We start from the raw sequence: 11,758 nt of genomic DNA on the forward strand, positions 1-11,758 counted from the left end.
TGAAACCCACTAGGTGACCTTAGGCAAGTGACATACTCTCAGCCTCAGGGGGAGATAATGAAAAAACTCCTCTGAATAAATTGTGCCATGAAAACATGATAGGTTCGCCTTGGAGTTGCTATAAGTCAGAAATGACTTGAAGGCAACCCCCCCCCCCCCACACACACACATACAAAGTACACTTGTCCCTCCACATTTGCGGCTTTGGCTTTTGCGGATTTGATAATTCACAGTTTTTGTTAATATGTTCTCTCTAGGAATATCCATGTCCTCCAATGCGACTCTGTGGTCAACTTTAACCAAAGGTTGCACTGAAGGACCTAGAGAGAACACTCCACTAGGCATTTGTAGCTTTTCCAGTGCTATTCTGTGGTCAATGTCTGGCACATGTTGACCACAAAGTTACGCTGGAAGACCTAGAGAGTCTTAGAGAGGTGTTCTCTCAGGTTAAAAACATAGTGTTTTTTGTTATTTGCAGTTTTTCCATGTTCATGGCAGTCCTGTGCCCCTAACCCCAGTGAATGTGGAGGGATGAGTGTATAGTACTTTTTATCAGAGTTCATAAATTTGAAAGTGATGTAAAATTCCCAGCAATCCAGCCTATTAAAAAGATGATGGAAAACATGAGCCAACTAACAAAATGATTTGAAATTACTGTCTTCTCTAAAAAAAAAATCTATTAATTAAATAATTACTATTCACTGATAATTCCTATTATTAATTTACAGTTATACCCATTATATTTTGAATCTGATGCATAAGAAAATATTTGTGCAAACAATGAAACGTCATGTAATGAATGTAATAGAGAACCAATGTGATGTAGTAGTTTGAGTGTTGGACTATGACTCTGGAGATCAGCATTCAGTTCCCTGCTTGGCCATGAAATCCAGTGGATGACCTTGGGCAAGTCACATGCTCTCAGCCTCAGGAGAAAGCAATGGCAAACCTCCTTGGAACAAATTTTGCCAAGAAAATCCCACAATAGGCCTAGGTTAGGATCACCATAAGTCGGAAACGATTTGAAGGCACATAATAATAACAACAAAAATGGTGCAATATATGCAAAAAAGTTTCTATCACTGTGATATATTATTGGTTATTTTAAATGCCACCATTTTGAAATGTAAATAGATAAACTGATTTGAAGTCGAAGGCTTTCATGGCTGGCATCCATAGTTTTTTGTGGGTTTTTCTGGCTATGTGGCCATGTTCTAGAAGATTTTCTTCCTAACGTTTTGCCAGTATCTGTGGCTGGCATCTTCAGCCACATTCTCTGAAGATGCCAGCCACAGATGCTGGTGAAACATCAGAAAGAAAATCTTCTAGAACATGGCCACATAGCCCAAAAAACCCACAAAAAACTATAAACTGGTTTAATTAAAATGGAAATCATAAAGTATGTACATCAGTATGTTATATTATATTTAAGGTCTGCATCCAAAAAGAAATAAATGAAACATACATTTAAATTGATGCTGAGGATATTATCTACCATGCTACCTATATGTACTAACTGGTCTACCACACAAATTGATTCCAACTGTCTTGTTCTCTGTGTGCTAATACGTACATGTTATGAAATCAACTTTTTTATTCTTCTCACCATCAACCTAAGCAAGAACTCATTTTTTGAAAGCTGGAAAGTATTTCTGTCCTACCATATTGATCTTGGTGAACCACAACTATATGCCAAATGTTCATGTCTGTGCTTACACTAATTTATGGAGAGCAAAGAGTTCCTAGAAGTTTTCCTTTTAATATTTGATATTAGAGGGAAAGTCTGGTTGCTTTCACTCAACGGTGATCAGATCAACCACAAATGTTCAGGTTTCTTATTGTCAGGTATCTCTGTAAAGTCAGGATTGTATATACATGATGAGGATTGATAGTTGTGGTGGTGGTGATTTTCATATTGCTAAAATTAGATTTATGGTATTGATATCTGGTCCTATAAAATTGATCTTAAAACCAGAGTATAATAAACACAATAGATAGAGAATGGAAGATAAATTTAGCACATCTATATCAGCACACCATCCTAAGTAGGATGCAAAAAAGAAAGAGGCCTTGGTTTGCCTGCAATTCTTTGGCCCATCCCATCAGATTATCATTTTCTTCTTTAGTATCCATCCTTTTTTCCCCCCTTTTCAGTCATGTCTTTCTCCCCTGATCTTGAGGTACGTGTTATTCTTACCTGTACTGATGTAATATGTTCATATTATAGGGCTCCCAGAAGTACCATTGCTGCCTCATTCTTTGTAGACTTCTAGGCATTTTCCAAAGACAGGACCGCATAGGAAATGTTTTACAGTAATCCCATTTTAAAGTAGCCAAAGCATGCATGAATTTGACAAGGTCAATATTTTCTAGGATCTAACAAAGTGGGCACAGCACATGAACCTACCCACGTAGCCACACAGCTGCTTTCTGTCTATCCAAAAGAAAAGCCATGTCAATAAGCATGCACAATCTGTACATCTGTTTGTCAGAAGGAGGGAACGCTCATCTGGAATGGGCTCAGAGCCTCTCTCCAGGCATTCCAACCTACCATCTGTAACCTCTGTTGTCTGGATTAAGCTTCAGTTCTTTAGTAACCCAGTACTTTACTGATATTGATCTTCTGATCTCGATTTCATATCCCATAGAATATGGCTCTGTACAGATGGGTGCCTCCATTGTCATGTGCGACATCATAATGGCGTTGCAAGAAGAACCCGCTTTTCGAGGGTTCTTTTTGGTCCACGGGGAAGTCCTGCGGTCTGGAGGCTGCGGCTTCCCCGTGGACCAAAGCTAGATGCCGGGAGACCGGCTTTTTTGGATGGTCTGTCCCGCGCCTAAGATCCAAGAAATTCCATTCCATCTCTTCCACTCCAGTGTTTCTCTCTCCTTACCGTGCCTCAAACAGATAACATGGTAGTCCTCAATGACTATTCCTCAATTTACGGCATTTTCCTAAAGCTTTATTTTTGTACTTCCACAAATTTACCCCCACCCCCACGTAGGGATACTACTCTCCTATTAATTGGTGGTGTTATTTTGGTTACATACAAAGAAGCATTTAGAGAACTGTGTTCATTATTGGTATGCATGGTAGCTGTAAGATGTTTCAACGGTTACTAACAGCAACAGAGCTTGTTTCTTAAATTTATATGCAGGAAATTTACAGAATTCTGTATACACAGAGTGGAAAGTGGAAGAAAGTTCCAACAGTACTGCACAAAGGAAAGTTAGCTCCTTGGGGGAGGGGGATGAGGTAATTGCCCCTCAGATAGGAATTCTGTTTCCCAAAAGAAATTTTCCTTCAATCCCCATGTGCATGAAAGATTCTCAGTGTCTATAATTCTTTAAAAACAAAAAAACTCAGGCTCAAATATGGTGGCTTTTTTGTTTCTCTCACTATATATTGTTCCTTCTTACACATCCCTGAGGGTTTACTATGTTCCTTTATTTTATTTTCATCTGAAGTTTAACCGTCCTTTCACCTTTAAATTTCCTTTATCTGAAGTTAAATTAACTTTGCAACTGATGGGCAGGCTGCCATTCTACCTAGATAGGGTGTTTTTGGTGTGCTTTTTTTTGTGTGTGTGTGTCAATTATGAGTTATCCTAAGACCTTTTATTTCAGCTTTTCTATTTTTCCTCCCACTGATTCCCTGGAGTTCAAGATACTTTTGCAAAAGAATAAAGTCTTTTCAAGGGCTCAGATGACACTGAGAAGGGAAAGTACATTTTCCAATTCAAGACAGACAGTATAAGTCTAATCGATATATACAAATGAGTATTTTGAGAAGGTACAGTGAGTGAAACTCACAATGAGATTTATTTGGTTTGTTTGGTTTGACATACACACAAATGCTCGCAACTGAACCACGGAAGCAGAGTCAATCTATTTTTCATCTGTGTCAGATTTTCAGTTTTCTAACTTGTGTCATGTTTTCACATCAATCTGCAAATTAAAAAAACTGGATGAAATTTTGCATTATTTTTAATGTGAGTGCTTCTGTGTTAGTAACATGTTATCTTAAGGGCCTCTGAGGTAAAACACTTGAAAATGCTAATTAAATAACTAAAAAAAACCTCATTCCAGATCTCTTTGAAAATAGCTCTCAGACCAGACAAGTCATTTAAAACTGAGCCTGGCAATCTCTTGAGATCTTTTAAGGAGTCCTTTCTCACTGTCCCACCACCTTCTCAGTGTTCCATCTCATGGGAAAACAGGAGAGGACCTTCTCTGTAGCTCCTCCCCGGCTCTGGAACTCCATCCTAGAAAGGTTAGGTTGGAGTCCTCCTTGCTATTCTCTCACAGGTAGCTGAAGACCTTTCTGTGTTGTTGACCTTTAAGGGCTGATTGCTTGAGGCCTTTTCATGTGCTGTGTTGCTTTTGTTTGTTTTTTGTTTTAATGGTCTTTGTTTCACTACTTTTAATTTTATTCATGGCTTAATTATATTTTAACTTTTGTGCAATGTGAATTTTTAAGCTATATCTGTTTTAACTTTTGTAAGCTGCCTTGCTCCCCAGACTGGAAAAAAGATGCAATATAAACATAATATAATAAAATAAATAACCTTTATTCTTATACCCTACCTTTCTGCTGCAGCAATCAAGGTGGCTGACATGACTAGAATATATTGGAATAATACATACTCTCAATAAATAAGTTGACCCCCCCCCCCCTTTTAAAGCAGGATTAAATACAACATAGTTTAAAAATTCAACCTGTTAAAATGACAGCAATTTTCTAGTAGAGGCAGTGGTTACATAAAGCAGGGAGAGTACAGAAATTAGATTGAACTATTCTGGGAAGGCCTGCTGGAAGAGATCCGTCTTGACAGTTTTTGAAGCTGTTTAGGCTGGTTACTTGATGGATCTCCTCTGGCAAGGCATTCCACAGTCTGGGAGCGGCAGAGGAGAACATCCCCTGGGAGGTTGCCAATAGTCTGACTTTTATGGGTTGCAATAAATTCCTCCCAGAGGATCTGAGGATGCCAGGTGGATTGTACTGAAGTAGGTGATCCCTTATATAGGTTGGACCCAAGCCATGTAGAGTTTTAAAGGTAATCATCAACACCTTGTGCTGTGCCTGGAAACCAATAGGCAGCCAGTGAAGAGACTTCAGAATAGGGGTAATATGATCACTTCTAGTTTTACCAGTGATCAGCCTGGCTGCCATGTTTTGTACTAATTGTAGTTTCTGGACTAGGTACAAGGGTAGCCCTATGTAGAGTGCATTGCAGAAATCGAGTTGTGAGGTTACCAGTGCATGCACTACAATTTCTAGGTCCCTTACTTCAGGAAACGGCGCAGCTGGCGTATCAGCTGGAGTTGATAACAGGCGCTCCTGAATGTCGCATTCACCTGATTTATCATGTGAAGTGACGGGTCTAGGAGCACCCCCAGTGCAAAAACAGTCCTTAAAGGAGAGTGTGACCCCGTCCAGGACTGGAGGTTGCAACCCAATACCTGGTTTGGGGGTCCCTACTGTAAGTACCTCTGTTTTGTCCAGATTCAGCTTGAGTTGGTTTTTCCTCATCCAATCCATTACTACTTCAAGACATTGATTGAGAGGAGAAATGCCATCTGTCATCATTGCATATAAGAAGAGGAAGAGGTGATCGCAGGAATGGCGGTATATAAATGGAATAAATAAATAAATAAATAAATAAGAGGTGGAAGCTGAGGTGTCTTGGGCTGGTGCTCTTAACTTTGAGATTCAATGGAAATTCAAAATGGCTGGAGCCATCCTGACCTCATTTTGAAAGGAATTCCACAATCAGTGCTGCTACAGACAAAACACTGTCATCTGTACCCACCATCATTGCCTCATGGGGTGATAGGACACATAACAGCCTCCATAATTTGTATCTATTGGTTTCATCATGACCTTACATACCACTTGAGTGGTAAGAGTAAGAACAATGTTAGTCTACTGGTTTAATGAGTAAAGTTTATAGCTATTTACAAAAGTTACTTTCAAGAACATTTTAGGAGGCATTTTGACAGATTCTTCCCCGTGTTTTATGCCATTTTAATATTAATCCTAACAAGCATTGCAACAAGAGTACAATAAATTACATTTCTCGCTATATAATGAGTAACAGAAATTGATCACTTTTGTAATGAGTAATGGATTAAATTACTTTTGAAGAATAACTTTCCAAGCTCTTCATTAAACTATTTTTTCTCTACCTCCATAACTAGTAGTGTGGCAGTGTTCGGTTCAATCTTTTGTTCACATCCCACCCAAACAAAATATTAAAATACAGATGATTTGAAGTTACTCTTCTGATTTATTCTTAGAAGGAAAGGCTAATGACTCATAAAAATTGTGTTATTACTTTTGGTACAGTAGATGTATTTTCTATAAGAATTTCTTTTAAGTATAAAGCTGTAATACACTATTCTCCTGTTCACCACTGAAACATTCCATTAGACTAGCAGAAGTTCTTTGAACTAATTTGAATTCAGTATTTTTATCCCAGGAAAGTTCATTAAATTCTTAGTGCATCAGTTGCAAGTACCGTAAATCAGCCCAAAATTAATGCAAAAAAGCTTTAAGTTGCTCATCCTCTTTAAAATGGTTTAAAATGTGCTTATGCACAATAACTGTATTGGAAATGTAAAGTACTCTCATTCAAATAAGTGATTTACAAAAATTCTAGTACAGGGTGCTTTCATTTGCTTTCAGAGCTGCATTAGAAAAAGATGGGCATTTGCATCTCACTGATGTTTGCCACTTTACCATATTACCTTACTTTACTTTAATCTAAGTGTAATTCAAAATAAGAAAACATTCTATTTAAATACTGCAGATGGTTTAACACAGGTACAGAGGCTGGTGTCTGATAAATAGTTTTACAAAAAAAAAAGTTTTAAACTATAAGAGGTAGGAATATTTTGATCAAGAAAGAAACAGATCATTATTTAATTCAATCCCAATAATCCATTTTGAAGTGATAACGCAGCACAGAGTTCACCCTGTTGCTGTCAGCATAAGTGTGGATAGCAACATAATTATAAACCAACTAAAAACACAAGGTGTACCTGAATGAACAAAACCTCTGATAAAGCCCCTTTTTACAAAGGACATGTCTACATAGTCTAAATGAACTGGTTTCCACATGCCCTCATGGTGCCATCTTTATGATGCAGAGCCAAAGCCCGATTCAAATACAGACTATCCATGACATGAGGCCATTTCTGCACTGAATCTGGCCCATCTCTCCCTTAAACTGGATTAACTTTGCTCCAGGAAAATCCAATACATATGGGTAGCTGTTTACAATGTGTCCCACTGTGCTGCCCTGCACCACCACCACTGGTGTGAGTTGCTCCTTCTGGGGTCACAACAAGCCCCCCAGCCATGTGATCAATGATGTGATCACTTTTGAGCACAAAGGGAGTGACCCTCACTAGTGGTGGTGGTGGCGGACAGCACAGTGGGCTGCATGTGTAGATAGCCACTTAATCTTGTTCCAGAATATGGAAGTAAAGGGAGGAATTCAGTGCAGCTCCAGAGCCAGAATATTCTGGGAGTAGCCCATACTATTCTGACTAATGTAGACCCATGCAAAATATTTTTCTCTGCAGCCAGCCCCACTTCATTTCCTTCTCGTCTTCCATCTAGCTTGAAGGTTTTTGTTTGTTTGTTTTTTAAAAATAGCATTAGCATTGGGAGGTCAGTGAAAGACCACAGGTCAGTGAAGGACTCTAGTTATCTGGGGATGCCTACAACAGGAAAATAACAGCAGCTCCCTCTAGAATCCTTTATTGAGCCTGAGTAAACAGCAAAACAGAAAGAAAAGGGGGAAATGATTTAGCCTAGCTTTCCAGCTACCCCCTAGGAGGTTAAAGAAGCATAGATTTATGAGTTTGACCACCTAAATTGAAATCATAAGAAAAGTGGGGGCTGGAGAAAGAAAAAGTAGTCCCTGAATGCATTTTGGAAGAAGCTTTCATGTGATTTGTAGAAGATTCAACATGTTTTATGTTTAGTCATGGAAGGCTTACCTGACCTGGTTGTTTTATGTGCATACTGTTACAGTAGTTGTCAGTAAAATCTTCAGTGAAACATACTGAGCTGCTGTTCCTTTTTGATGGTATAAGAGTCCCTCTCTCTTCTTTACATGTTATTTTTATCTCTGATATATATTTTTTTCTTTCAAATAAGTAATGTCAGGAACACATTTATTTCATTAACCAAGGTTTACCTGTATAAGAAAACCCCTGTCTTCTTCAGCATCCTGCTTCATACAGTGTTCAACCACATGCCCAAGGGAAGCTCACAACAGTTTCCCAGTGACTGGTATTCAGTGACATTCCACTTTTTAACCTGGAACTTTTATAGTGTTGCCAAGCAGCCTCCATATTGAACATAGGGTGTTTGTGGAAAACATAACCATCTGAGCTATCAGTGAAGGGCAGGAAAAGATTACTACCTGAAGCCCTCTATATCAGAAGACACTTGAGACAGGAGTAAGACTGAAATTTGTTAAACTAGAAGTAGGGAAGGTTAAAGGAAAGTGTCCTACAAAATGAGATAAACAAATTGAAGTACCGAATTAAAGGTATGTAGGAGATAAACAAAATGGGTAATAATGAAGGAAATGGAGCCAATAATGTATGAAATTACTATTGTGATATTTATTTATTTTATGTTTGTTAAACAAAGCTAAAGAAAGAAGACACTCGGGTGGAAATTTCTGAGAATGGCTCAGCAGCAATCAGCATTCTTGGATGAAAAACTGCACATTGACTACAACTCACTATTCATTGCAATCCTAAAGTACAATTCCTAGAAGGCAAGTCAACCAGGCGTTTGGGGTTGTTCCTGTAACTGGCATAGGATAAGGAGCAATTTACATAATGAATACTCTGTAATCCAGAATTGAATTTACTTCCATGGGAAGTAAGGCTAGCCTAACCTCAGTCACTGGACTAGGAGTCTCGAGTAAGATTTCTGTTAACTCTAGGAGCTGAATTATTGAACTTGTATCTCATGATCTGCTCCTGTCACTACTCCTGATTCTGAGGGCTGAACCCCAAATCTTCCTTTCTTGGATCACACAATTGCCTCTGCTGACCAGGTAAACCTGCACTCTCTATGAAGACATAGCTCTTGCATTAAAACAACTTTCATCTTCACCATGCTCTCCAGTCATATTTGGAACTGGGCATCCTGTCCAGTGAGCTTGGAAAGGCTTTCCTTCTGTATACAAACACAATACTAGGGCTGTGAACTGGGGTGGATCCCTGACTAAGGTCCACACTGTCCTATTTTCTACTGCTCCTTTTCAGCTTTCTGCCTACTCCATCCAGGGACTATATCCACCCCTTTTTGCTATTTTATCAAATCCAGAGAGGTCTGAAGGACACTTGCAGTTTTCTGAAATGCTATTGTGGATTGATTATTTTTTAAAATTGTGTTTTATAAGATAATCACACTACCTGAAAGCACCTGGACATTCGACAGTATATTTTTAGGGACACCCCCCCCCCCCCATGATGGAGAGGCTCTGAAAACTGTTCCTTTGCAATTAATATCTAAGTCACACTCTAATTCCTATCTTTGTTTTCCAGGACATTTCCTACAATGTGCAAGGCTCCTCCCACTGCTAGGCTCTTCATTTCATTATCTCTGTGAGTATGGCTATCCACTTTGTCTTTCAGCACAAACAAATGAGGTTTTACCCTCCTACTTCATGAGCAATACTCCCGGGTACATTGGCAGTGATGATTAATACAACATATCTGAAGTGTTTCCACATTGATTCTCCTCTATCTCCAGAGTTTCTAGGGGTTTCAGGCACTCAAACTTCTAGAGTTTCAGCCACAGGGGGCTTTTTGTTACCTCTCTCTTCATCCACTCCCTTTGTACTCTTGATTGCCAATGCTCCTCCCCCTTTCTTTTCCAACAATCTATCAACTCTCTAGGGCCCGTTATGGACCGCTCAAAAGGGGCAGTCTCAGGCCGCTGCCGGTTGCAGCACGGAGGAGTCGCAGCAGCCAAACCGCGCGACTCCTCCGCATTGCAAAAAAGGAGCGTGAAAATCGCAAGTGCCAACGCGCGCACTCGCGGCGTCTTTTCCGGGGTGCGACGTCAGGATGCTTCGCGTCCGCGACGTCAAAATGGCGGCGCCCATCTGTATAGGGCGCCTCCATTTTGACGCACTCATTACGTGCGAGGGGCAAGGTGCATCAGGAAGCGCCGCCCCTCGCTCGTAATCACAGCGCGACGATGGCGCCTCTTGGGCCCGTCTGTAACGCACCTAAGCCTCCATCATTATTTCAGCCCTAATCTCCATTTCCCTCATTTGGTTTATTAGGAGTAGGACCTTCTCCATGTAAGTACAGTCAATCAGAATTCTTCTCATTCACTTCATAGGATTTTCTGATTGAATGAGAAGAAACAGTTCTATTCTCCAAAAGTGCACCAGGTCGCTAAAATGAGTACCCAGCTTGTTGGGGGCAGTTAGCTTAAATATTGTAAACCGCTTAGGGAGTGCACTGATAAGCAGTATAGAAATGTACTTGCTATTGCTATTTAACAAATGATGCCCTCCTTACATGAGACCCTCATTCTCTGTACCAGCAGTTGAACTGTCAGTGTGGAGGTGTTACATCTACAATGAGATCACCCTAATCTGAGCTGCAGTCTAATAAGAATCCTAATTTACTTGGCAGCAGCTTTGTTAGGATACAAGTGCATTAAAAAATCTTGCTAACCTAAAATTTAGAGTGGATTAATCTCCTGATTAACTGTTATTTCATTTTCTTTCCTTCAGTATCTCTGGATGGAACAGTTACAAAAATATTGGTGCTTGGGGAGCTGATTTGGCCACAACCTTGCTTATTTCTGTCTCGCCTGTATTTTTTTCCCCCTGGCTGGTCCTTTCAAGTTCAATTTATTGCCATCTGTATATTTGGCACAAGGTGGTGACCTTTAGTCCATCTGAATTGATTTTTGTTTCCAACAGGCAGCTACTTTATATTACTGTAACATGGCGTTTTGTGATGTTGTACTGGACATTATATGGCCCTGCTCCAACCTTACATGCTAGTGTGGAAAATTGTAACATTAAGCTGTAAAATGCCCCACATTCTCTTGTTTCTTCTTACATTATCCTAAGTTTTGCAAATACTTTTAATGGATGTCAGATCAAGAACAGAAAACACCCCATCCAAATGTCTGCTGAAACACTGAGAGAGATTCTGGAACATACATTTCAAATCACATATTGTTTCTTGGCAGCTACAAAAATAAGCACCAAGTGACCGTTTCACTGGCCAAGCAGGTGGCTCAAAATAATATTTCTTATGTTTAAATGAAGTATAAAAGCTATTCATAAATTAAACAAGCCAACTAAAATAAGTTTTCTTTTTACTTATGTTTCTGTCTTTCTTTTATTTTTGCTAGAGTTTTCATTCCATTGAGTGTTTTATAGCAGTTCTTAACTTAAACAGTGAAACCATGGACATTACCTGTTAACTGAAGTAGAGAAACAAGAATGGAAATAGTATGCTGCTCTCAGAGGTGGACTTCATAGGTCTCCTCTCCAAAGCCCAAAATATACCTTATAACAGGAAAATATGTAGCTAGAAACAAATGTCCTAAAGAAAAGCTTGTTAAAATCGAAAGGCTGGCTGAGGAACACTACTAGGTGGTGGAAACTAAAGTAGTCCTCATTGCTGTGTTTTACATGTATACATTTTCATATTACATAGTGTGTTCTGCCGATAAATTAAATGAGTTGGATTA

General features: G+C 39.3%; 2 long non-coding RNA genes across 2 annotated transcripts in view; both read left to right on the forward strand.

The window, feature by feature from the left end:
- Positions 1-8,796, forward strand: part of LOC149314876 (uncharacterized) — a 29,321-nt gene extending 20,525 nt beyond the window's left edge. Inside the window, exon 3 of the long non-coding RNA XR_016280982.1 lies at positions 8,672-8,796. This is a non-coding gene — a long non-coding RNA (uncharacterized LOC149314876). The remainder of the gene's footprint in view (positions 1-8,671) is intronic.
- Positions 8,797-8,987: 191 nt separating this feature from the next.
- LOC149314877 (uncharacterized) lies at positions 8,988-11,344 on the forward strand. The gene is made up of 3 exons (XR_016281143.1): positions 8,988-9,086; positions 9,580-9,639; positions 10,785-11,344. It is a non-coding gene; the product is annotated as an uncharacterized LOC149314877 (long non-coding RNA).
- The last annotated feature ends 414 nt before the right edge of the window (positions 11,345-11,758 follow it).

The sequence above is a fragment of the Sceloporus occidentalis genome, unplaced genomic scaffold (genome assembly GCF_023333645.1).
Source record: "Sceloporus occidentalis isolate IW3139 unplaced genomic scaffold, rSceOcc1.0.p SCAF_4, whole genome shotgun sequence".
Lineage (NCBI taxonomy): Eukaryota > Metazoa > Chordata > Lepidosauria > Squamata > Phrynosomatidae > Sceloporus > Sceloporus occidentalis.